This window comes from Acinonyx jubatus, chromosome C2 (genome assembly GCF_027475565.1).
Source record: "Acinonyx jubatus isolate Ajub_Pintada_27869175 chromosome C2, VMU_Ajub_asm_v1.0, whole genome shotgun sequence".
In the NCBI taxonomy this organism is placed as follows: Eukaryota; Metazoa; Chordata; class Mammalia; order Carnivora; family Felidae; genus Acinonyx; species Acinonyx jubatus.
Genome location: NC_069384.1, coordinates 143,058,131 through 143,083,189, shown reverse-complemented (window position 1 = coordinate 143,083,189; position 25,059 = coordinate 143,058,131). Strand labels below are relative to the sequence as shown.

General features: G+C 38.7%; 1 protein-coding gene across 9 annotated transcripts in view; it reads right to left on the bottom strand.

The window, feature by feature from the left end:
* Positions 1-25,059, bottom strand: part of RBMS3 (RNA binding motif single stranded interacting protein 3) — a 1,316,996-nt gene that overhangs the window by 591,177 nt on the left and 700,760 nt on the right. The window lies entirely within an intron of this gene.

The window sequence follows — 25,059 nt, the reverse complement described above, 5'->3', positions numbered from 1 at the left end:
TGACTTTCCCATTAAGATCTAACTTTCTTTTGAGAATAACTGTCTAAAATCCATGACAACCTGCATTTTGGTCCTAGAATTAAAACACGTTCTTGAAACATAAACCCCCAGGCACAAAATGACTAAGCACAATCATTTACCCATGGTTATTGTGACTTGTAACTCTAGATAAATGCTTCTTCCATTTCTACTTTTATTATCATTCATTAACATTCAGAGAGGGTAAGGGAATGGGGAGTCGTCTAGCATTACAACCATTCCACAGTCAAACAGATATCCAAGACCACAATATTTAACAACTTTTGCAGTTACATTTTTGTTGCCATCTGGTGGGCATATATTTTTTCACTACAAGTATGGGGGGCAGAAGAGAAAGCTAACGTATCTACTTTGCAAGTATTTTGACATCTTCAGAACTGGCCTATTTGTACTCAATACGCATAGCTCTGTTAGCGAAGCAAATTGAAGATTTATCACTCATGGTTGGCCTGACAACCCATCATCACTGTACCACCTAGAGCACTTGGGGCCACAAGGGGCACGGGGATTGGGAGTGGGGGGAATCACCAGAATGTCTAGAGCTACCCAGGCAGTGGCATCCTTCTTTACAGTAGCTGTTAAAGACACGTCACTACTCTGAAAATAGTGCTGCAATTATGTGACAACTTTGCAAAACTATAGCCTGTAAACCCTCAGATAAAATATGGCCTTCACTCATCTATAGAAGTGGAGCCTAACACAGATCATTTCAGATGGTGGACTGTACATTTGACAAAGGTCTCCTAAGTTTTAAAAAGAAATTATTATCAAAATAAGGTTGCGAGCATAGAATTTCAGCAATCTGATATGTCCCCACTTTCTTTTATCAGTGGGGCAAAGAATGTCCAAGAGGTAAAATCACCATCCTCCAAAAGAACAACAGAGTGCTCTAAATCAGGGTTACTCAGTATGGTCTGCGTACTGGGTGTCAATCTGCAAACTGTGACCGGTCAACCACAAGGTCAACTGCAGAAATTGGGAAAGGAACTTAATCATTTAAAAAAATTTTTTTTGAAGTTTATTTATTTTCGAGAGAGAGCACAAGTGGGGGAGGGGCAGAGAGCGGGAAATAGAATCCAAGCAGCCTCCAGGCTGTGAGCTGTCAGCACAGAGCCCAAAGCGGGGCTTGAACTCACAAGCTGTGAGATCCTGACCCGAGCCTAAGTCGGATGCTTAACGGACTGAGCCACCTAGGCGCCCTGGAACTTAAACATTTTTAGGCCAGTCTGACACTGCCCCAATATCCAACTGTCTAATTTTATACTAGACAAAAGTTATCGGTCTGCAAAGGATCGATCTCCGTCTAAGAGTGGCTGAGAAGCATTGCTGGAAATTGCCCCTCTTAACCCCAGGGTATTGGTCTCTCAGCTACACCTTCATGTTCTTCACCCTGACCTAATCTATGACGGCACTGCATAATCCAGTTAGGGAGAATGTCATATCAGACACAGATTTAGGTCAGTAGAAAAGAAACAAAAAGTGAATTCACATTTCTATTACCAAGAAGTTTCATAGGGAAAGGAAAAGTCACTGAGCATTTTGGGAACTACATAGCACTATCTCAGGGACAGATTTTTATACTTTAATTTTTTTTATTATTTATTATTTTCCCAAATTAGGGGCAAAGCTAAAAACTTGTTTCCCTATTAATAAAAATCTTTAATCTCGTATCTGTGATGAGATTTTGACACCGATAGAAAAAGGGAAAACGAAAAATGATGGTTTTTCCTTAACTTCAGTTGTAGTTCATTTTCACATCTACTTCATTGGCCTTCCAGAGAATTTACACAGACCACCCCACTGCCTTAAAACAGAGCTTTCAACAACCCTGAAATGCCCTTCCAGAAATCCCATCACCTCTTCAAGTCTGCCCTTCCCTGTGAGGCCCACAATGCCTTGGGACTCAGGTTAGAGATGCAGTCCTTATAAGTAAGGATTTGTAAATCCTGGATTAGTCTCTCCCAGCTCAGGTAACCAAGGCGATGGGAAGACGGGAAGACGGTAAAGGTGGCTACTTGAGTAGCTCGAATCCATCTACCTAAATGCAGATCTGGTTTGGGTACCGCACGATATTGCCCCCCTTAAGCCTCACCTCAACTCAAAGCGACAGTACGCTCCACACATTTGGCTGAAAACAAGCAGACCATAAATAGGAGACCAGTATCTTTTGGGAACAGAAAGGCACCCATCAAGGTCATGCGCATTTATTTACTTATTTTTTTGACCTCACCTCCTAAACCTTAGTTGAGGCATGGCCAGACACTTTCCCACCAGGACAAGGAAATATATCTGAATCCAGCTGCAGTTCTCAGAACTATAGGAAAGTGGACACGCATGCTTGCTTCTTTGAATTTCTAACTTTGCAATCTTTTATTCAACTTGGGAACAGGTCATATTTAATTGATTTATCACCAACAGCTCAATCGCCTCTCCCTTTTATCCCCCTATCTTAAAACATTAGAGAAGCCTCTTACACTTTCTGTCATTGCTCAGGGCCTTGTACAGATTAAATGCACAGTAAATAAACAGCATTTTGGCTCACATATGATCTTCTAGTGTCTTTGGTCTCCCTGTGTTTGATCTGCTGAGTTACTTTGTGCCAGTAAACTCTAGGTCATCACCACAGCCCTCAGTCTGAATTCTTTATGGACCCAGCTTGAATATTCTCTGGTGTAAAGTTCTGGGCCACAAAATGAAAACTTCATACAGAGGTCTGTCCTTCCTCTTGAAAAACATAAAATCGAATCCCAGTCCAAAATCAGTAAAGAGGTTACATTGTTGAAGTCAGTACAAGGTATACAGAAGGTCTCTCCAAAATCTTCAGCTCTTCGGCCAATTATGATTCTACTCTAGAATACTGTGAAATCAAAGCAGAAAACATTTACAAGATCTGAGAAGATCGATATCGCTAACTCACTGCCATCGCTATTAGAAAATAAAAAAGACAGTCAAAGCACATCTCAAAACTACTATATGATGTTACTCACACTTTTGGTTGTGTTGGAGAAACCTACATCACTGCTTAATGTGTTCATTCAACGAACACTTACTGAACACAAACTCTCCGCAGGGAATAGAAAAATAAATAAGACACAACCTCTTGAAATATTCTGACTGATTTCAAGGATAGGTGATTGAGCTGTTTGTATGTTTGGCTTAATATGTGGTTCTGTGAAGTCTTCAGTATGACCTTGAATTCTGTTAGCTATTCCAGATGGGCTCTCTCTTCATTCATTAGAGTAATTTTTCCTACATCCCTCTCTCTTAACCTGAGGGCAAGATGTTTACTATTTTTTTCACACATATATCTATATATATTACTATAGGCTTTTGTTGTTGTTGTTGCCAGTGCAAAAGTCAACCCTGTGGCATAAAATAAACAACCGAAAGTAACAGTAATGCACATGTCTCAACAGCTAATACACAGCAGCTTGGTGTCTGTGCTGTTATCTAAATTACAGTATAGGCAGCTTTGCTAATGTCCTTGACGTTTAAAATGCTTTACTCCGGGGCAACCTGTTCAAAGCTGTCTTTCTCAGAGGTAATTTCTCTTTTCCAGTTTAAAAAAATTAACCACCATGCCAAGACCACGTAGCGGCTGTGTGCACACTGACAATGATAAAACCTTAGTACTAGGGTTTTTCGCTTAAGGAAGCTTCTCTGTTTAACAAAGTTCAAGGAAAAGTAAATGCAAGTTCATTTGAGGTATAAGCAGTAGTTGAAAGGAAGGCAGACTTCAATCCCTAATCTTCATTCAGAACTTCACACTGATGCCAGTTTACAGATCTGTGTCCCTTTATGACACCCAAGTCATTACCGCTATTTAAATGAAAAGCCACATCATCTTGCCGTATCTTTTCTCCTTAAAACTTGCTCGGGGTTTAAATAAGCAGTAGTAAACAAAAGCGATATTCCTTCCTACAGCTCTGCACCAACGAAGGGATCAAATATCTTCTCATGATGAAAAGGTGCATTGTTCTGAAACCCCCACACCCTTCTCACAAACTTTAGACTGAAAAGGTAAATACAATCAATGTAGGACACGCTATTCAGATTACATTTTTCTTTTGGAGAGATAGACATACTAGTTAACTTCATTTATCAATGATCTGATGGAATCTTACTAAACTATATTCATACCATGTTAAATGATGGAACATAAAATTCTTAATTATAATTTACATGGGCTGTTTTTGGCAATGAGTGACAGCTATTTCTGGAAACTTCTATTTATTTATATCTAATTCAGTCTATTGTTCACAACAGGTTTTATTTTTAGAGCATTTTAGGTTCATTGCAAAACTGGGCAAAAAGTGCAGGTAATTCCCACTTAGCTCCTTCCCATGCACACCCACAACCTCCACCGCTATCAATATCCTGCACCACAGCGGTTTATTTGTTACAATCAATGAACTACACTGACATGTCATTATCTCCTAAAGCCCATCGTCTACATTTGAGTTCACTCTTGGTGTGGTACATGTGGATTTTGACAAATGTATAATGATGCATATCCACCACTGCAGTGTCATACACAAGAGTTTCACTGCCCTAAAAAATCATCTGTATTCCACCTACATTCCTATATTCTGTGTTCATCCCTTCCTCCCTACTGGAAACCACCAATCTTTTTACTGCCTTCTTAGTTTTCCTTTTCCAAAATATCATATAATCGGAATCATATCGCATAATTGGCTTTTCAGCTTGGCTTCTATCACTTGTTAATATACATTTAAGTTTCCCCCAAGTTTTTTCATGACTTGATAACTCATTTATTCTTAACACTGAATATTCCACTGTCTGGATGCATCACAGTTTACTTATTCATTCACCTACCAAAAGACATCTTAATTGCTTCTGAGCTTTGGAAATTATGAATGAGACTGCTACAAGCATTTTTGTATTTCATGTATTCACTTGCGTTTTCATTTAACTTTTTCTTAATTAGCCTTCCATTATAGATCCTGTCATTATTTTTGGCAGTGCCTTATTGATTTCAGGTTCCTTAACTGTAATTCATGAAATGCTTCAAATACTGGTAACATTTACCTTCTACAGCATAAAGAAATGGCGAACTGTTAGAACTAATGAACAAATTCAGTAGAGTTGCAAGATACAAATTAACGTACAAAAAGCAGTTGCACTTCTGCACACTAACGAGGAAAGAGCTGAAAGAGGAATAAAGGAAACAGTTCCATTGACAATCACATTGCGAACAATAAAATACTTAAGGATGAATTTAACCAAGGAGGTGACAGATCTCTACACTGAATACTGACATTGATGAAAAAAAGTTGACAAAAATAAATGGAAAGACAGCTCATGTTCCTGAGTTGGAAGAATTAATATTCATAAAATACCCATACTACCCAAAAATATCTGCAGAGTCATTGCTATCACTATCAAAATTACAAAGGTATGTTTTACAGAAACATATATATATATATATACACACACACACACATATATATATATATACACACATACACACACACATATACACACACACACACACACATATATATATACACACACACATATAACATTGTATATGCATATAACATTATATATATACATATATGTATATATGTATATATATACACGTATATGTATATATGTGTATACACACACACACACACACACACACACACACACATAATCCTATAATTTGTGTGTGTAACCATGAAAGACCCTGAAGGGCCAAATCAATCTTGAGAAAGAACAAAGCTGAAGGCATCACATTTCCTGATTTCAAACTATACTTCAAGCTATACCAATCAAAACAATATGGTACCAAGGAGCCTGGATGGCTCAGTCAGTTAAGCGTCCAACTCTTGATTTTGGCTCAGGTCAGGATCTCACAGTGGTGAGACTGAGCCCCATGTTGGACTCTGTACTGAGTGTGGAGCCTGCTTGGGATTCTCTCTCTCTGTCTCTTTCTCTGTGTCTTTCAAAAATAAATAAATAAAACCTAAAAACAAAAACAAAACAGTATCATACATTAAAAGAGAGACATGGATAATGAAACAGAATAAAGATCCCAGAAATAAATCCATGCATGTATGGTTGACTAATATTTGATAAGGGAGTTAAGCGTACTCAATGGAAAAGAGACCATCTTTTCAATAAATGGTGCTGGAAAACTAGATATTCACATGCAAAAGAATGAAATTAGACCTTCATCTTGTACTACTCACAAAAAATTAACTCAAAATGAATTAAAGACTTAAATGTAAGACCTTAAATTCTAAACTCCTATAAGAAAACACGGGGACAAAACTTCCTTGATACTTGGGAATAATTTTCTGGATATGACACCAGAGGCACAGGCAACAAAAAGAAAAACAAGCGAGTGGACTACATCAAACTAAAAAGCTTCTATATAGAAAAACAAAGAAAAAAGTCAACAAAATGAAGAGGCAATGTAAGTAATGGGACAAAAATATTTTTAAACCACGTATCAGATAAGGATTACTATCCAAAATATATAAAGAACTCATATAGCTCAATAACAACAACAAAAAATTAAAAATGGGTAAAGGACTTGAAAACACATTTTTTCCAAAGAAGACATGCAACTAGCCCTCAAGAACATGAAAAGCTGCCCAACAACACTAATCTACTCATCAAAAGCTAAGATCAAGTTACTCATCAGTTGAGATCAAGAGTTGCAAACATAGCTCACTCTCATTCCCTCGTTCTATTTGCCCTGCTTCTTCTCTGAGTTAAGAGCAATACTGATTAAATCAATATCTCATTCCCAAACCTGCAGTGGTCTCCAACTATACAATGAATTGCATAGATCTTTTCTTACCTTGGGATTCACTGATTCTCTAAACTTCCCAGTACACTACTCTCGTATTTATAGTCTGTACTCCATGGTCCAGGCAATGGAGCCTTAGGATTCATTGGAGCCTTCTTCTCCCTTAGGAATTCAGGATCTTCCTCCTCTTATTTCTCACCATCACCCTCACCACTTCCCTCTGTAAAACTTGCACACATTTGCCAAGACCCATCTTAAATTAGAAAAACAACCTACATGAATGGAGAATAATTCCCTAGTCTGGCTGAGCAAATATGGGCCTTCAGCTTGTTCATCCCGATACACGCTTGTTCCATTTGGGGCTACTGATTATTTCCACCTTGTCTAAAATCAACTAGTGTACTTTTCCCAATTGCCACTCAATTGTAAGCCCTTTTACGGCAGATGCTTTGCTTTTAGTTTGTTTTTTACAGATTTTTTTTCTTAATTTTTTTGGTGGCTAAACACACATGACATAAAATGTGTCCTTTTAACAATTTTTAAAAAATGTTTATTTTAAGAGGGACAGAGAGCGTGTGTGAGCAGGGGAGGGGTAGAGAGAGAGGGAGAAAGAGAATTCCAAGTAGGCTGCATGCTGTAAACACAGAGCCTGACATGGGGCTCTGTGGACCAGGAGATCCTGTGGACCAGGAGACCATGGCCTGAGGTGAAATCAAGAGTTGGAAGCTCGACCAACGGAGCCACACAGGCACCTCCTACCATTCTAACTATTTTTAAGTGTACAACTTTTTGGCCTTAAATACATTCACATTGCAATCCAACTATCAGTGCCATTCATCCCAGAACTTTTTCATGATCCCAAGCAGGAATTCCGTACCCATTATACAATTAATCCTCATTCCCCTTCCTGCCAGCCCCTGGTAACCAGTATTCTACTGATGGTATCTGTAAACTTGATTACTGTAGGTACCTTATATAAATAGAATCATATATTTGTATTTTTTTAATGTTTATTTATTTTGAGAGAGAGAGAGAGAAAGAGAGAGAGGGCATGAGCGAGCATGAGCAGGGGAGGGGCAGACAGACAGGGAGACAGAAAATCCCAAGGAGGCTCTGTGCTGTCAGCATGGAGCCCAATATGGGCTCGATTTTGGGAACCATGAGATCATGACCTGAAGCAAAAATAAAAATCAGATGCTCAACCAACTGAGCCACCCAGGTACCCCAATATTTGTCTTTTTGCATCTATTTTATTTCACGTAGCATAATATCTTCAAGATTCACCCATGTTGTAGCTTGTGTCAGAATTCCCTTTGAACTTAGTTGATAGCACCTAAGGATTCCTTGAACTCAATTCAACTATTTACCTCAAAATTAAATAAAGACAACAGTTGATTGTCTTAGTAGCTTATCAAGCTTTTTTCCCTAGAAGGGATGGAAAACAAATATTAAAAATTATTATTTATTGCTGTAGCTGAACATTCTGCTTGGTGCAACAACCTTTCTGATTCCACATTCACAAAAACGTGTGCTATACTTTTGCTCTATTTCTCTCAAGCCTGAACACAACAACTTACATAGTGTTCAACCCTCAGACTCTTTCCCCCTTTATAAACTACCCAATGCCAATTATTATTTTATGTGTATATAATATATATTCATATATACGTTCATATATATATATATATATATATATATATATATATATATATATTTTCCTCACTCTTCTCTTGGGCCATGTGGCAAAGACAGTTGGTTAGCTGATTCAGTCACCATCCTTCATCCTACTTCTCTCCCTGCCTAGCAGCCTTGTAGCTAGGAGTGGCTTTGGGACAGTTCTGGCCAACAAGACATAATTGGAAATTGGCTGTCTGAGTATTTGGGAAAAAAAAAATCTAACTTTTCTAATCAAGGTAATAGAGTCAGCTGGCTCACATAATTGGATTTTGTTCCTTTCCCTTTGGCTTTAGTGAGGCCTTGACCATGGGCAGGATGCAGGACACTGATGTAATCAGGGCATGATGCCTGGAGTTTCTGCAGCTATTTTGAGACCATGTGGCTAAAGCCAACATGTTATGGGTGTCTCAAACTTTTGAGCATCTACTCACTCCAAGAGTGCTTCTCTTAGCCTTCTTTTTTTATAAAAGATAAATAAACCTCAATCTGTAAACCTCTGACAGATTTTCTTTCATTCTTATCTAAGAGATTTTATTTCTTAGTCAAGATGCTCAGTTAAACTGTACCTAAGCAAACAAATGCAAGAAACAGATTTTTGTTAAAACCACTTTTGAATGCAAGTGCTTTACTAGAAAATTATTACTGATATGAACCTGTGAGATGGAAATATATGTAGATGTTGTGTATATATACATGTTTATGTGTATACCTTAATGTATATCTAATATGTGTGTGTGTGTGTGTGTGTGTGTGTGTGTGTGTGTGCGTGGAGAGAGGGTGGGGGGTGGGGTGGAGAATGTAGGACTACAGCTGTTTGAGATTTGGGCTCTGTTTATTTGTTCCAAGTGATTACAACCCTGTAATTTAAGAAAGGAAGTTAATAGTTTTGAGGACAAGGAAAGGGGATGAGGCCAGACTAGAAGAAGAGAGGAGGCTTGATATAGGAAGAAATGATTTTCCAAGTTGGCATTCAGCCAGGAACACTGCCTAGACTGGCAGGCTGGGAGCCCAGGGAACGGAAACGCCTTCTGAGGAGAGCTACAAAGTGAATCATACTCTCAACAAACATTTCCCAGATGTACAGCAGAAAATCGTAACAAAAACACCGAAGCCGTCCACTTCAAAGCTGAGTTCCCAGAGCCTAAATCACATTCTCTCCTTTATAAGTGTCCTCCTGCATGTCAACGCACCATAAAAAAATAGACCGGTGAAGATTCACAGTGCTTGGTTTTATTCATGCCATGTAAACATTTCTCCGGTCACTTGACACTTGCAGCACATGGCATTCTGGGAAGATAGGGGGCTTTTAAGCACTCAGAACACTATTTTACCACTTACCCATCTTGACAGCATTGCCAGAAGTCCTAGTCACAAACTGTCATGATGGGCAAGGACCATGTGTTTTGGCTGGAATCCTGCCAACAGGAAAGATCTGAGAAAGATCTTTTCATCTCAAATTCAGAAGAATTTTCAAATAAAAAAATAATAATTCTGGCTTTTGCCAACCCAAGATCTGGTTATCATCAGCTAAAAGATGATCTTATTTAGAGTGATAGCTAGAACACGGTTCTAAGGAGTGCAGTTGATGAGGCCTGGCTCACGGGTACCTCACTGGCTACTTCTCGAGACTAGCGAGACTAGCCTCACTTGTCCAGGAGCTCCTGCACACAAATCCTGTCCATCTGCTTCCTAATGCAAAAGAGCTCATGAAAAACTATCTTGCAGTTGGAGAATGAACCCCCTCCCCCCCAACGACTGAAATGAAGCAAGTAACATTTCTGACTAAAACAACATTAATATCACATGGGACAGCATGCTAGTCATTGTAGGGGTTGTTTAACCTGTGTAATCTCATTCTAATCAACAAATCCTCAGAGTTGGGATTGTCTTTACCTCCATTTGATGGGTGAGGGGTCTCTGGTTCAGAGAGGTTGACTTACGATGCTTAACCCAGCTGGTAAATGGTGAAGAAGGGATTTAAACTCAGGTCCATTATGTCTAAAGACTCTCTACTCTCACTAAGGGAACTAAGAGAACTGATGTATACAATTCCCCCCAAGGCCATGGGGAGATTTAAAAACAATCTCTCCCACACCCTCCCTCCTCACCACAGTTTGAGCACTTGGCCATCAGGGAAGCATTTCAACTATTTATTCTGTCACTCAACCCACAGCACGACCCTGTAGCTATGGGATTGCATGCTTCTAGCTCTCTTGTGGCTAAAGTGGAGAAAAGCTTGGAAGAAAAGATCTCAAAGAGGTGGGTGAGGGCAGAAGGGGGATAACAAGGGTGGAGAAAGGAGAGGAAAAGGGAGACAAGTAAGGGAGAAGAGTTTGAGCATGGCTGTCTTCAGTGATCTCTTGTTTCTCTTGAGGACGAAAGTTCATGTTACTCCCTCATTCCAAAGTAGCCGAGGCCAACTACTGCACTGAACCCATGGCCTATAGATGGGAAATGTGGCAGAGAACCTTCAATACAGTTACCATTTAAGATCAAGGCCAACTTTTATGGTGGCATCCTCACAAATTGGAGATTTACTCTAGTTTACAGAAAAGAACCTTGGCGTATTAAGAAAACAATATCATCAGTCTTTAAAAGTGAATACATTCAACTGTAAACCATGGACATTTTTCTTAAAGAGTGCTATACTCTGAGCACTTAAGCAGCTTCTAAGACCATATAACAACCAAAATCTTAGTAAATGGGCACTTTGCATCCAACACACAAACACATAACATGCCAAGTCAATCTGGCAATTGTGTATATAAACATGCATTTAAAAAGCATCAGTTGGTTAACTCTGTATTCCTCCCCTTATAAAGTGATTTGAAGTGCATATTGAATTTGTGTTTCTAACACATATGGGGCCCAGACATTTGAAAATGAACTTTGCACAATTTCATTATTAAACACTCAGCAGGCTTCAAAGACAACTGCATTTCATTAATAATAAATAATAAAAAATGAAAACGCAGTAAAATATTAACATATCAAACACCTCCGTATTGCTATTTTTATGCACAAAACATCTTACCTTCCCAAGAGACTAAGTCCCTGCCTGATTGTAAGTTAGGCATTTAGCAAAGAAAATAAACTCTTTCAGAAGAGTCAAGAAGTCTCAACTACGGCACTAAATGGTAATCTAGAGCTCCCTTATTATTTTTTTTTACTATCTTATTTGGAAATACAGTACTTCCAAACACAGAAAGGGAGCAAAAATAGTACTAAGAGTATCCACAAATACCCTTATCCTTTCCTGAGCTTTATCGGTTACATTTTTTCCTGTTTGCTTTAAAATGGCTATTCTCTCTGCCTCTATCTGTCCATCTATTTATCTGTCTCAAAACATTTTTTTTTTCTCAATCGTCGCAGGATAAATTGCCCCTAAAACCTTCTGTGTGACTTTAAGAACAGGGCATTCTCCTATATGACTACAGCATACTAGATCCCACACCGATGCAGTACTTTCATCCAGAGCCAGTATTCTGATGCTGCTGTTTGACCACATGGCATGCAGAGCATTTTCCCACGGTACAGGAGCCTGTAGCTGTGCATTTAACTGTCCTCTTTCGCCTCCTTTCACTTGGAACTTTACTTTGGCCTTTTTATTTTTTTCTTTTTGTCATTCATGACATTGACACTTTTGAAAGACAGTTGCTTTGTTTTGTTTTAAAAGTGATCTTTATTTTGGATTCATCTGATGTTTCCTTGTGATTAATTTCAGCTAATACATCATGCCTGGCTGGAACATACGTGCGTGATATTGTGTCCTTCTCAGGGTATCACATCCACAGGTACGTGATGTCCACTTTGCCCTCATTGGCCATGTTGATCATCCAGCCAATGTGTTGGCTGATTTTTCCATTGTATAGTTACTATGCTGTTGTTGTTGTTGTTGTTTTTTGCTTACAACAAATAATCTATGAAAAATCATAATCACGCATCAAAATTTCTTCCCTAGATTTAGCATCTCTTGATACTTCTTTACTTTGATCTGAATATGATGATTTTCTCATTCTCGTTTCCCTCCATGTTGACCCCATTACTTGTCTCATTATTTATGTAAAAAAAAAAAACAACACAGTGCAGGAATCATTTAGTAGGAATTTGATCATAGACAAGTCACTGATGTCAGAATCTATGTTTTAACATTAAAATAATATCAATGATTTTTTTAGAAAATGAAAATGGCACATGAATGTACATTTGAAAGTAGAATATTTTATAAAAATATAAGGTGTTATTAAATATAAACATACATTTATATGTTCCTGGTTGTTACAACAATGGGAAATGTCACAGCACTTTCTAGTTTTAAGGGCACTTTGGCATAAGTAAACTTATTTTCACCTAATGAGAATGCTGAGAATTAGGTAAAACAGGTATTACCCCCATTTTACAGATGAGGATTTGACCCTAAGTGTTTGTGACTTCTGACTCGGTGTTTTTCCCATATCCTACATGCCTTTATACAAAAACCTCTCTCTCTCTCTCTCTCTCATTCTCTCTCTCTCTCTCTCTCTCTCTCTCTCTCTCACACACACACACACACACACACACACACACACACACACACATGCGCACTCACTCACATACACTCAGATCCACATTTATGTATTTATTGCTAATATATGAGCAATAACTAATTCCAGAAGCCTGGTATGGAACAGTTCCAAGGGTGGCTAGGGAAAATTATGGTAGATTGTGACCAACCATAGAGAGGAGTGGGACTCTAGGATAACTGGATCCTGATACTTTTCACATTTGAATTAGAAAAGAGCACTGAGGATTTGAAAGAATTGTGCATTCTTTACATGCAGACCCCCAGCTCTACATACAACTGGACAGAGAATACTGAAGATGGGAGGGGGGGATTGAGAGCAGAGGTGGGAGGGGCAGTTTGTAAGTTATAAAAGGGTGGTCTGAGTAGACTTGATTAAAAAGGTAACATCTGAACAAAACCTTGAAGGAGGTGTGGTTCTCTAAGGGAAGAGCATTTCAGACAGACGGAATAGCCAGTGCAAAAGAACTGAAGTAAGGCCATGTCTGAGGATCAGCAAGGCGGCCACTGAAAAGTAACAGGAGATGAAGTCAAAGAGACAAGAGGTGGGGACATGATCATGAAGGGCCTCAGAGGACAAGGCGAGGACTACAGGCAGTCATCAAAGGGTTTGGGGTGTAGAAGTCACATGATCTGACTTACACTTGAATAGAGTCAATAGCATTGATGTTTTTGTTCTCTACTGGTCTTGCTAAATATGACAGTATTAACCAAGTATCTGGGTAGCTCATCATCCAGCAACCCTTCTTATTTTCTCCTTATCCTATGTTTTCCATTCCATAATTAATTTACTTTTTTGTGTGTATACATGTATACATGTGTGAAATGTGAAATATATACCTCTTAAACCAACTCTACCTGAACTCTTCAATCCTTCAACAGGCCCACTCCTTGTCTATATTACATTATAGTCTATTTATTTACATATTGGTGTCATATCCTAGATCATGAGTTCCTTGAAGGTAGTCCCAAGCACCTTTTAATTCTCAGAATCCAACAGCTTCTAGGTCCAAACTAGGTCTCTGTAATGTTGAGTGAATGACTACACAGAGAGATAGGATATGTTCACACAGTATATTATAAACTATGGAAAAGATTCTTTTCTGCTAAGAGTTAGATAAAAATATATCAACATTACCAAAAAACAAAACAAACCATACAACCAGATTGTTTTTGAGCATTGTCACTGAAAAATGCTAAATTTTAAATTAACTTTCAGGTTTCTACAAAGGAAAGAAATTTTTCAAGTGAAATATTTTAAAAGGTTCACCTCTTCTGAGGCAGCATTAGATGTAAAGTGACAGGGAGCTTAATACATCCCCTTATACATATTTTCACATAAATATATATATTGGAAGCTTACAGTTCAAAGTGTCATGATAAAAAAAAAAGTGACTCATATCCTCGGGATGCTGGACTGTTTCATGCCCATCTGAGAATTGTGCTTCAAATATGTAGTTTCACCTCTGTGATGTCGTTTTCACACATAAACCAGCAAAAGTTTACTCATTGTTAAAGAAATCTGTGGAAATAATGGCTCCTTCAAAAAAAGGAGGGGAAAAAAGTCAGCAGAGTGCATTAGACCCTTTGCTTTGGAACAACAATTATAATATGGAAAAGAGAAAGTTCCTTTACGGTTTCTCTGCAGACACTGCCATTTTGCAACTGTGTGACAGTCAACTGCAGTAAAGTGATGCCGGGCATGACATTTTCGACTTCGGTAAAGGTTCAAGCAGATTCTCTCCTGCTACCCTTGTCATCCAGACGTGCAGTAATGACTGATCACGTTGAGGCAACTAACATTATGTAACCTTACTCCCACTGTGGTGTCATGGTTTGTTGTTTACAATGTTTTGTTATCTGTAATTTTAATAGATAACTCAGAAGAATATCATCTACTAGGCAAGATTTAAAAGCTTTAAGGAGGATACATTATTAAATTATAATGAGTAGTAAATGTGATTAAATTACATTTAACTTATTCATAAATTCACTTTGCAAATACCTTGTAAATATTTATTGGCTGACTCCTATAATCCAGGCACTAACATAAGAAGTGCGATACAAGGATGAAAGACACAAAATCTACTTTCGTGATTGATACTTTCCAACTACTTGAAATAGAAAATTAACCAAAAACAAGATAACTTCTGATATGGTAATTCACATTTCTATCTGATTATGTCAAAGATTATAGTCCACTTAATCGTTTCTTTATTTTTCTCTTTATTTTCTTAATTCAACCCCATTTATCACAGTTGTAACTCATTTATTATGCTAAACTCAGTCCCATAGCTATTCTTCTCATTTAACTGTCAATGGGTAGCACAATGCCATTACTTTACATTTCTATAGATAGTTTTATTAAAAAAAATAATTTTCCATGTGTATATGTTATACCTATATATTCTATATGTAATTTAGAATTCTATGTGATATAGAATTCTATGTTATGTATAGAACATATTGTATACTTGACATATATTTCTCCCCGCTTCTTACTGTTATTCTCTTATTTCAAATAGGTCTTCCACAAAATGTAATTTCCTTAAGGGGATAACTTCATAGAAGTTCTCTCCTTTACAATTCCCAGAAACAACAGACTCTAACGGTCTGACACTGATAAGTCACTGAACATTTCTGCTCTAAGGGTCCTCAATCACCCTATTTTGTTCACCCCACTTTATAACTAAGAAAGCAGGGGATGTAAAGTTGAAGTGAACATCTTTTTCCAAGGACCTGAACCCTAACTCTCCCTCCCCAAGCCCTTCCCATAGAATGTTCGCAAATATAATTTGGATCACTCACTGACATCGGACTTAAACAGCATTCCAAGAAAAGTCCTGTGGCCACAGCTAACATGATATCAACAGCAATGATAGCTTTTGTGTCTGTGTCTCTCCCCATTTCTTCTGATCTTTCAATAGATCACCTACCTTTGCCATACTTGTACTGAATAATAATGTTCCACCAGTTATAATCCAAAGAGGTTTTAATAAATATTATGAGGTTGGATGGCATGACAGAAACTCAGAAGGTTAATCAGAAGGTTTAGGAAATTCTGATTTAAAGGGATTTCAGCAGAGACTTTTACTGAAAGTACCTTTGAGAACCTATGACATACTAATATACCCTTACTCCCCAAAAAGGTTGTGTAAGTTGTACTCTATACATTCAAAGGCATGACGTTTTCACCCCTATGAAAACACCTTTAATATGGAGATGCTTCCATTAATTGAATCATGGCGTATGTGTTGATAATTTTACAATCAATATTGTCTATATTACAATCAATACCATCTTCGAGTTAATAAAATACATTACCAGACGAGGTCTCTGCCTCGCTTATTTGACTGATTTTTTTTTTTAATCACAAAACAATTCTTTAAATATGTGGCAACAGAACATATTTTGGGAAATATTGTGTAAAAACCAGATTTCCCAAATCTATTTATTTTAGAAGAATGACATTCCATTCGGAATTTGGAAATCCCCAAGCTATCAAGCAAAGCTGGAGAAGTGGGAGCAAAGGGATTTTTGCAATCTTCAATTTTCAAAAGAATTTCTGAAATCTCCATGGCTTTATTACTCATTCAGAACAGAATCTGATATAAAGCCTTGCAAACATAAATCCAAACTTTAGTTTTCAGCAGGGGTGGTACCAAGGGACCATTCTTATAGGAGTCCTTTATGATCTCTCCATCTCCAAGAGCACTCCCAGTGCCCAGTAAGACCTACCAAAGCCATTGCAAACACACTGTCTCCATAAAGACAGTGTGCCAGGCATTCGCCATAGCAATCGTCTACCTCCTTCTTCTGCCAGGATCCGACTCAAACTCCCACCCCCATTTCCACGACTCAGTTCTGGAGCCTTTATTTACTTATTTATTTTTTTAATATATGAAATTTATTGTCAAATTGGTTTCCATACAACACCCAGTGCTCATTCCAAAAGATGCCGTCCTCAATGCCCATCACCCACCCTCCCCTCCCTCCCACCCCCCATCAATGCTCAGTTTGTTCTCAGTTTTTAAGAGTCTCTTATGCTTTGGCTCTCTCCCACTCTAACCTCTCTTTTTTTTGGAGCCTTTAAAAGTAAGGACTCAACCTCCCCATGGTGTGGCCCCAAAACAGCAGGAAACCAAACAAAACCACAATCTTCATTCAGTAGACAGGCATGGAGACTGCAACCACCCAAAAAGGCTGGGGATTATCTTTCCTGTTTTATTTGGGACCCACTTTTCTAGTCCTCACCAGTGTCTGTCACTGTAGAGAACTTTAGAACCAAGAAAGACACATATGCTAAGCTTCTCTATCACTACCCAATCCAATGTAAAACTCACATACTGAGTAGACTGAAGATGCTGAATCAAGGTAGTGAGGGGGACTGCCATGACTGGTAATCTGGCCAAGGAGTCAGAATATACTTACGGGCACCCAGTCCATAAATAAATTATGCCTGAGGATGTTTGGAGGGCTGTGTGCGTCCCTCAGCAGTTCAGTCAATAGGACAAAGCACTAATTCAGGTACTTAAACACCAGTGCACAGGCAGCAAATGCAGAGCCAAGTACAGCTCTGTAGCCAAAGAGTCACCTTCCCCATGCTGATTTCTTTCTTATTGAATTTGTAAACTTATCAGGGATTGGGATCACTGTTGCAGAGATCTCAAAAGTATGCTGTTTTAAGACAAAAATTAAAAACCCAAGTTAATGGTAAGGAAGGGAAATGAGGACCCATGGCCAGGGAATATACCTGGGCAATCAGAGGGCAAGGACAGACAGTGAGAGCTGGATCTTTCAGCAATTTTTTTTTTTTTTTGCTCTACAGGGAGAGTCAAAGTGATTCTATTATTATCACTTTACTATTGTTCCTGAGGTAGGAGAATTCTCCAAAAGGGTTCAATTAAATGACACTTTTAAATAAACAATAATAATAATAATTAAGAGAGGATTTCATTTTTCATTAAGTGCTATCCCCTCTACCCAAGAGCTCTCAAATGCTCAGGCCAGGACTGTGGGGAACTGCCTAAAGATGAGTCTGCATTAAAGAGAAGGAGACATTTAGTCCATATGCTTTTTCTGTAGGGACAAAGTGATATCTTGTTGCGGTAGACAATTTTTGCCACCCCACAGACTGGGGAGGAGCAGGGGACACAAAATGGTGATTACTCAATGCTTGAATTCTCTACTTACGGTATTTCTTTAATTGGCCTTCCTCAAAAGCAAACCATGGTTAAATATTGCAGTAATGAAAAAGACAAATAGTCAAATCTAAGCTCAAATACTTGTTATTCATTCAACAAATATTTATTGTGCACCTGCTATGTGCCATGTGTTCTTTTAGGTGCTAAAATCCAGCAATGAACAAAGCATGTAAGTGTGCTCCTTCTTGAAGCTTATATGCTATTGCCAAGAATCAGATAATAAATTATCTATTTAGCTGCCTACCTACCTACCTAACAGAATAAGGTATATGGAAAGTTAGGAGTAGAGAGAAAGGTGGTGTATATACTATTATACACATATATACCTTATATATATTTGAAATATATACACATACACATACACATATAAGTATGTGTGTGTGTGTATATATATAAATATGTAAGTATATGTGTATATGTATGCATATAGGGTATAGTTTGGTTGTAGAAGTTCTCTCCAATGGGGTAACATTCCATCAGAGACCTGAAGGAATAAACACATAACTGGGGGTGTGGTGGCAAGAGGGTGTGATCATGGTCCTCTTAGCACAGGCGTATGGTGTGGCTACGGTGAATTAGTTAAGACAGAAGAAGGCAAGGCAGAAAAGTAGTAGGACTTCATAGATGTTTATAAAAACTTTTGCTTTTACTTTGAAAGAGACGAGAAACTTTCAAAAAGCTTGAAGCAGAAAAATTACATTAACTGATATATATTTTTAAAGGTTTACTCTGGGTGCAGCGTGAACAGGCCATAGGGAGGCAGGGATATAAGCAAGGTATTAGTTTAAAAGGTATTGTAATGGGGTGCCTAGGTGGCTCTGTTGGTTAAGTGTCCGACTTTGGCTCAGGTCATGATCTCATGGTTCATGGGTTCGAGCCCCGCATCAGGCTCTGTGCTGACAGCTCAAGCCTGGAGCCTGCTTCGGATTCTGTGTCTCCCTCTCTCTGCCCCTCCCCTGCTCGCACTCTGTCTCTCTTTCTCATTCAAAAATAAACATTAAAAAAAATGTTTTAAGGTAGTATAATAATATAGGCAAGGGATTACTTTGGTTTGAACTGGGGTTTTAGAGGTGGAAATGGTGGGAAATGGTTAAGGAGAGCCATAGGTATTTGCTGATTAATTGTATATAACATGTGAGGGGGGAAAAATACAAAGAGGAATCAAGGTTCTACCTGAGTCAACTAGGACAGAGTTGCCCATTATTGGGATGTTAAGGACTGAAGGCAAAGCAAGTTTGAGGGGAAAATAATGACTTGTTTTGAACATGTTAACTCTGGAACTCCTATTTCGTATCTAAAATGCTGGTTTTCCATTTCCTTAGAAAGCCTGGAGGTTAGTTGAGAGGTCAAGCTTAGCAATATAAACTTTGGAATAAGCAAGATACAGAGGATATTTAAAGATGTGGATTTTGATGAGCGTTTAAGGAAGTGAGTGGAGGTAACGATACCCAGAGATCCCAGGACTGAGCTCTGGGGTCTGCTAAGACCGAAATAAGGCAAACCAGCCAGGGCAATTGAGAAGAGGCAGCTGGAGGGCTAGCAGGGGCACAGAAAGAACTGTGCCTCACAATCCTAGTTTTAAGAAAGAAGGGTTGACCATGTGTGTCAAATGTTGCCAAGAATTAAAAGTAAAATGAGAAATGGGAATGGTCCATCAGACTGGGCAACAGGAGATCATTGGCAACACTGACAGGATGTGTTCTGTTGGGGTAGTAGGGATGTAAACATGGGGGGTGCCTTCACCAGAGCAGGAAGAGGGCAAATGGAAACAGTGATAAACTGATGCAGTAGGCAATTTTGTTTTCAAATGGGGCAGAGATCAGGCAGTCACTCAAAGGAAATGGAAGTCAAGAGCTTTCCCCTTTTTTCTTTCCTCTCAGGATGAGAAACATTATAGCATGTTTGTGCGGTGACCGGAATATAACTCCATTGGAGGATATTGTGGTCATAGCATTTTTAAAGTTTTCTTTTGTTTGCTTCTGTTTTCAAAAAGCAAGCAAAGTTATCAGCTGGGTAAATATGGAGGAGAGAGGAGAGACAATGTACAAGCTGGGGAGCAAGAGACCAGGGAAATCTAATAGGTTACGTAGTAGCACTAAAGGTTCATTTGAGGTGACAGTGAGTGGTCATGAATGTAAAGTGAGACCAGTCAGCATGGTAGAGTATCTTTTCTCCAGCAGGTTCAGTTGTGTGTGTGTGTGTGTACACACGCATGTGCATGCACAGGTTAAAACAGAGAGAGAGAGAGAGAGAGAGAGAGAGAGAATGAGAGAGAGGATTAGGATTTTATTAGCGTAGTTCAAAGGAGGGAAAGTGGGACAAGGATGTTTATGTAACTTTGCAAAAGAGTAAGAATGGTTTTCCATGAAAGCTAAGCACAGCATGGATGGATGTGGGGACATGAAGAGAATAAGCAACAAGAAAAAGAAAGTAAAAGAAAAGATGAAAAATGCAATGACGCATAGTTCTTAATGAAATCTGAAAAAAAAAAGTGTTGGAATCAGAATACCCAAAGTTATGAGTTGGAAAACAGGAAGAAAGGACCCATGACAAGGACCCCTGAAATTGGCCTTATGGAGGGTTTTAGTAACTGGTAATGATAAGGTCCAGGATATGGCCATTGAATGGGTAGCTAAGGTAGAATAAAGAATAAATAAATAAGGTAGAATAAAGAAAAAAAAATAAGGTAGAATAAAGAAGGAAATTGTTGGAGGACAAGATGGCAAGGAACTGAGAAGCCAAGTACTAAAATCATCAAGACTATAACAGGGCTCATAGGGGATCCAGTGAGTGATCTGGAAATGAAGGGTAGTAACTAAAGAATGGAGAGGTATGGAGAGTAGTGGGGGATATGGTTTGAAGATCTGATCGACTCAAAAATGAGGTTTCTACAGTACAGGGAGCAAGAGTGATCTGAAAATGGCAGCAAGGAAGGTGCCTGGGCACCAGTGGGGGCTGCTCCCCAATTTGAAGTGGCTTGGGGAAGCAGTGTCTTCTGAGATATTCAAGTTTGAATTTGAGCAAGAAAGGGAAATTAAGAGTTCAAGAAAAGTTTGAGGAGGGGCGCCTGGGTGGTTCAGTCAGTTAAGCTTCTGACTCTTGATTTTGGCTCAGGTCATGACCTCATGGTCATGAGATGGAGCCCTGAGTCTCGCTGAACATGGAGACTGCTTAAGATTCCGTCCTCCCCCCTGCCCCCCAACACCTCTCTCCTCTGTCTGATCATGCTCTGTCTTGGAAGGAAAGAAAAGAAACAAAGGAAACAAAAGAAGGAAGGAAGGAAGGAAGGAAGGAAGGAAGGAAGGAAGGAAGGAAGGAAGGAAGGAAGGAAGGGAGGGAGGGAGGAAGAAAAAAGAAAAAAGAAAAAAGAAAGAAAAAAGAAAGAAAGAAAGAAAGAAAGAAAGAAAGAAAGAAAGAAAGAAAGAAGAAAGAAAGAAATAAAGAAAGAAAGAAAAAAGAAAGAAAGAGAGAAAGAAGAAAAAAAGAAAAAGAAAGAAAGAAAAAAGAAAGAGAAGAAAGAAAGAAAGAAAGGAAGGAAGGAAGGAAGGAAGGAAGGAAGGAAGGAAGGAAGGAAGGAAGGAAGGAAGAAAAAAGCTTGAGGATAAAAGCAATATTGTATATGACTGTGAGTTCCAGAGGACAAAGCCAGGATCTGAGTGTTAACCAGGCAGTCTTGGGCGGCTTGCGGTAATGGGATTAGCCCTGAAGTTCTGCTGGGCATTAAAAACAACTGTGGTCATTCGAACATGTGTTCAGGGATAACACACTGCCAAAAAAAAAAAACAAAAAAAAAAACCCAAAAAACAACAACAACAACTAGCTTATTTGTCTCCAAAAGGAGAGTGTCTTCTGATCACTGTCTTCCTCAATGGCAAGCACTATATACCATCAGCCAATGCTGATCTAACCACTCACTTAACAGTATTTATTATTTAGACTTCACCTCTTTCCCTCCCTGTCACATACAGGACACAGGAAGCCGACTGTCAGAGCTGGGGAGGTTTGTTTTCCAATACATTGCTTTCAGCTTTTTTTCTTTTTCTTTTCTTTTTTTTTTTTTTTTTAACCTCAGGACTTATAAGATCATTTTTCTCCGCTTCAAGAGCACTGACTTGGACAGCTGGAATTGTGGTGACAAGGAACGTACGCTAATACTTTTTCATTTAACCAGAACAAGGTAATCTGAGCCAACTAAAAAGCATTTCTCTCCTCCCTGCACACAACACGGAAGAATGCCAGGGGCCCCTGGGAGTAAGGATGCTTTCTGCCCAGTGGTCGGGGGAGGAAGGAAACTGCCTATTGGTTTTCCAGCTCTAAATCTCTGGAATGCTCAAGTCTCTTTTCAGACTTTCTCATTTAGACTCGGACACCAACACAGACTCGCACTTGCTACATTCACAGGGTGAAAGCATCGAATTATCATCCTTGGTAGCAAAAGTTCTCTCCCCACTTATTGAGACGGGGCGTTCAATAAAAAGTTCTGGACCAGAAAGCAGTAGTTGTGGGGCTCTCTTTTACTACCCTACCCTCCTTCAAATCCTGTCACATCTTATTCAATACGTCTGGAGTCTTTCTGGCTTATCTGTTTTGGTGGATGTGTTTTTACTTTTCAAGCAAAGTGAGAATTCCCTCTTTGCACGTAGATACTTCTCCATTGTAATTTTATAGTTACCAACCATCTCAGGGTGACAGTTTACTTCAAAGTCTGGTGGGTTTCAAAACAGTTAACATGTGTTAGTCTTTCACTGTGGACTAAGAAACATGCATTTATCTTATGCGATCCTTCCAGTAAGTCTAAAAGGTAAGTAATGATATTTCCCACATATTATGTCCCCAGAATCATACAGTTAGTAAGTAACACGGTGAAGACTTGAACTTGGGTAGTCTGATGCCTGACCACACAGACTCTTGGCTGCTATGATTCACTACCAGATATTGGTCTAGACGCCACATAATAAAGCTGATTAAGACAACCAACCTAAAGGAGCTCAGGGTGTAGTACGGATTTAGATATTTTATACGAACAATATCATCCCACCCCTTGACTCTTCAGTGCATATCTGCACATAACAGGTTGAGTCTGAATCACAATAAATTTAACTAGCTGTCTGCCTTGATTTTAAAAACACATCTGTAGGCTGAGAGGGACCCTTCTCGACAAATCAATTTACAAGTGTCATAGAAGAAAGATCATGTTACGGGAATAACTTTCTACGGCTTTTTCCCCCCATCTTCTAGGGTGAAGTGGCATGCACAAACATGGAGAGCCAAAGATGTGCATCCAGAATCAGAGGAAGACCAGAGCAGGGCAGCTTACACACTGTAGCTATTTCCACACAAAACCACCAGCTGTGAGAAAAGCCTGGCCTATTCCCGGAAAAGTAATACTTCCACTTATGTTTCAATTGTTACTGATACTCACAAAACTGAAACTAAAACACAAGTTTACTTTTTTTGTGGAACAAAAGCAGCAAAACCTATCTGGGCAGAGATTAGCTTCCCATTGTAGGTAGCATCCTAAAAATAAAACGCATTGCTAGTTTTTAATATGTTTGCATCTTTTAGTGCTTTCTTGAGAGAGAGAGAGAGTGAGAGAGAGAGCACATATGTGCACACATGAGAGCAAGCGAAAGAGAGAGGAGAGAGAGAATCCCAAGCAGGATTTGTGCTATTAGCACAGAGCCCAACGCAGGGCTTGATCTCATGGTTTGTGCGATCATGACCTGAGCCGATATCAAGAGTTGGACGCTTAACCTACAGAGCCACCCAGACACCCCAAAATATATTGACATTCTGACAGAATATATCATCTGTGACATTTTAGCCCTGAAGATTGCTCACGGGGCCTGCAAGGCACAAGTAGAAGCAAAGACATACTTCACTAAGCCATTCCCCTTGACAAACACACCTTATACCTTACATAAGATGACAGATTTCCTCCATTTTGTTTTGTTTTCTAATCAGTTGGGTCACTAATAATGTGTTTGGATGAGTGTGTATGTTTTTTCATTGATCAAACAGATTTTGTTAGCTTAATTACATAGAGTTAGTAAAAGGGATGAGAAAAATAACACAATGCTTTCTATCTAGACTCTATATTAAAATTGTAAAGAATGCTTTTGCGATAGTTTGTTTAAATGGTGGTAGTATAGAAAGGGGGTATAGATGGGAAAAAGCCCTGAATTACCACATATATAGAGTCTACAGTAAAATTACAAAGATATTTTAGTAGTTCCGTTGTAATTTAAGTACTACCTTCTCAAGGCAAAACAGTGTATTATTTCTAGAACCTCAATGACCACAGCAGTCATCCAATAAAAGTTGTTTGAATTTCAGTGCTCCTAAGAGTTAACAGAAGAATTTTTAACACTTCAGAGAAGACCTTCTCTTCTACCATACACAGTGGGCAAACTTCTTAACTGAGGCATTTAGGCGAAGCAGCAAAAGACAACTTGCAACCTTGAAGGTGCAGGAAGTAGTATTGAGGAAGAAATAAAATACAAACTCAGACTTTTAACACATACGTGGTTATATGGGTGAGACCATCCGTGTCATTGTAGAGCAATTACTTCTGTATCCCTATTTACTGACCATGAAACAAACGACTGAAAACAAATGTCTTCTATTGGAATAAGTTGGTAGTTTATTTGAAAAGAAATTCATTGTTTTGACTACAACAACATGAAAACTAAATATCTTCCAAAAATTTCCACATTTTCCTTCTGTGTGCAACTAGTATGTGGAATCATCTCAACTTTTGGAGTATTGTAAGCCTTCGGAATGTCTTTATCAGGGCTCTGATTTCATTCAAAATT